This window comes from Mus pahari, chromosome 3 (assembly GCF_900095145.1).
Source record: "Mus pahari chromosome 3, PAHARI_EIJ_v1.1, whole genome shotgun sequence".
Classification (NCBI taxonomy): Eukaryota; Metazoa; Chordata; class Mammalia; order Rodentia; family Muridae; genus Mus; species Mus pahari.
The window spans coordinates 117,570,409-117,573,748 of record NC_034592.1 but is presented as its reverse complement, the minus strand read 5'-3'; positions in this window follow the sequence as shown (position 1 = coordinate 117,573,748).

Below are 3,340 nucleotides of genomic sequence, written 5' to 3'. Positions count from 1 at the left end.
TATAAGTGAGTACATACCATGCATGTCCTTCTGGGTCTGCATTACTCAGTCAGGATGACATTCTCAAATTAAATCCATTTGCCTAAAAAATTCATGATGCCTTTGTTTTTAATTACTGCATAGTTTTCTATTGCGTAGCTGTACCACATTTTCTTTATCCACTCTTCAGTTGAGGAGCATCTAGGTTATTTCCAGTTTCTGATTATTATGAATAAAGCTGCTATGAACATAGTAGACCAAGTGTTCCTGTAGTATAGTGCGGCATCTTTTGAGTATATGTCCAGGTGTGATATAGCTTATTCTTGAGGTAGAACTATTCCTAGTTTTCTGAAAACAAACAAACAAACAAAAAACAAAAACAAAAACAAAAAAACCTGCCAAATTGATTTGCAATTGGCAAAGTGGTTGGTGTACAGTGTATCTTGATCATACACACCTCTCCCTCTCTGAAGAAACCCTCATTTCATCTCCCTTGCAATATCATGTTCTCCTTTTATAATGAGCAATTTCACTATTAATTTGTTTTCAGACCACTGGATCCAATTAGTGCTGTGTATGCTCAGTAACGCAGATCATCTACTTGGTCATGAAACCTACCAGTGGCCATTCCTAAAGAAAAGTATATTGTGTCTCAGCCATAGGGTCTTGTCAAATTCTGATGAACAACCAAGAGAATGGCATTCTCCTATATTGTTTTAGATGTCTCTGGGGCCACACTGACCCATGTAACTTGTAGGGAGGTAATCAATGTCCAGCACTGAGATATTCATTTAATTAGATGTCTTCTGAGATCCACATGGTTCACTAATATAAGGTACTTCTGTTTAAATTCTTTCAAAAATTATATTGTTTCTACTAGTATGGCTCTGTAGTATAATTTGGAATTATGTATGGTGATACCCCTGAAGTATCTTTTTTATACCGGATTGCTTTGTCTATTTTGGACTCTCGTACTTCTGCATGAATTTTGTTTGTTTTCTCTGTATCTGTGAACAAAAGACTCCTAGATGGTAGCAATAGGTATTGGACGAAGTTTCAGTAAGTCTTTAAAATGGTAATTCTTGTTTTACATTCTTTTTAATGTATAAATATGTATTAAAGGCTTATTATCTCAATATGCAGTAAAATTTTGAGTTACTGTATAAAAACATGTAAATGAAGGAGTTTCATTTTATATATTTTAATCATGTTTTCCCCTCTCCCAGTCCTCCTATATCTTTCCCACCTCCCTATCCACACAACTCTGTGTTCATTGTCTCTTCAAAACAACAATAACAACAGCAGCAACAACAATAAAGAAACAAACAAAAGCAAAAAGAAACAAACAAGAAACAGAAAACACACACAAAATTGGTACTCAAAATTTACAAGCAAATGACCAATATGATAAAGAAATACTCAAACAGCACAAAATGAGATTAAGAAGTCTATAAAAGGGTTGCTGAGTTCATTTTGTATTGGCCAACTATTCCTGGACATGGGGCCTGCAGTACTGAAATCTTGTCTATTCTTGCATATGGTACCACAGAACCTATGTGTACATCAGTCAGTTGTGTCTGGAATGCACTCTTTCCATGGTATCATCTCTTATTGTAGCTCTTACAATCTTTTTGCATCCTCTTCCACAAAGATCCCTAAGCCTTAAGGTCTTTGATGAAGACATCCCATTTAGAAGTAAGCACTCCGAAGTTGCGTACTCTCTGCACATTGTCCAGTTAGGGTTCTGTAGGTTAGCAATTTTCATTTTATTTGATGTGGGGTAAGTGAGGCACCCCTTACCTACCCTATGGGTATAGCAGAATGTCATTAGGAGCCATTTTATTACTATGCTCTTTAGCAGAAAAATAGTATTGTGTTCTTCTAGACCCAGTACCTATCTAGTTTCGGGCTCTTGACCACTTTAGTAGTGTTAAGTTTGGGTTCCATCTCATGGATTAGGCCTTAAGTCCAATCAAGTAGTTGGCTACTACGACTATTATCACAATAATACTATTGTGATACTATTGCACTAGTATATCTTGGAAGCAGGTCACTGTTATAGGTCATAGAATGTGTAGCTAGGAGATATTGATTATGACATTCTCTACCATCGTTATCAGAGTACCATCTAGTACCATGAATGCTAGTTAGTAGGGACGGCATCTAGTTAGGTATCAACTTGAACTCTCCATTTTTATGAGATATATAAGTGGTGTCTTCAGCAATGGGCTTTATCATCAAATTGTATAGGACATTCCATAGCCTTGGCAATAGTCTGTGTTGTTTGGGGGATGTTAGAGTATCCCTTTGACCGACAACTCAACTATATGTAATCCATTTCTAGAACTAGAGGTTATACTCAGTTGTATCAGATTTCTAGTTGTAGCATCATCTCTATTATTTAGAGACCCATTTAGATCCCTTTCTTATGTTAACATATTTAAGGAAGCTTCTATAGTAGTTCCCATATGGTTGTTTCAAACGGTCATTGGTTGTTCTTTCCATATTCCCTCTAGAACACTTCTCTTTCATTCTTCTCCCTATTTAATCCTCCTCTTCTAGATTCTTGTCAGGATAATTTTTCCCCTCTATCCATTCATTTACCTCCAAACTGCATAATTTCATCTTGCTTAAGAGCTGAATAATATTTCATTGTATAAGTGCACCATATATTTGTTATCTATTCATCCGCTGATGAGCATCTAGGCTGTTTCCAATTTCTGTCTGTCATGAATAAAGTAGCAATGAACATGTATGAGTGAGTGTCTCTGCAGCAGTATGCAAAGTTCTTTGGCTATGTGCCCAGGATCTTCAGATAGATTGATTTCTAGTTTCTCGATGAACCACCGCACTGATTTCTTTAGTGTCTGTCCAAATTTGTATTCTTACAGCTAATGAATGGACATTCCTCTTGCTCTATACCCTCACTACCATGTGCTGTTAAAAGATGAAATCTGAAAGTAGTTTTAGTTTGCATTTCCCTAATGACTGAGGTTATTGAAGTGTTCTTTAGTGTTTCCCAATTATTTGTGTCCCTTTTTTGAGGTTGCTCTGCTGCTTTTCCTTGGGTCATCTTGATATTCAGGTGCTATTCATTTTGTTGTTGTTTGTGTTTTTATTTCTTTATACATTTTAGATAATAACCCTCTATCAGATGTATAACTGGTATCTTTTCTAGTATGTAACCTTTTGATTTGCCACACAGAAGTTTTTCAGTTTCATGAGCTCCCATTTACTAATTGTTGGTGCTAATGCCTATATTGTTGTGTGTTAGCCAGAAAGTCTTTTCCTGTGCTAATGTTTGAGACCATTCCCCATTTTCTCTTCTATTAGATTCAGAGTATCTGGTCTTATTTTGAGA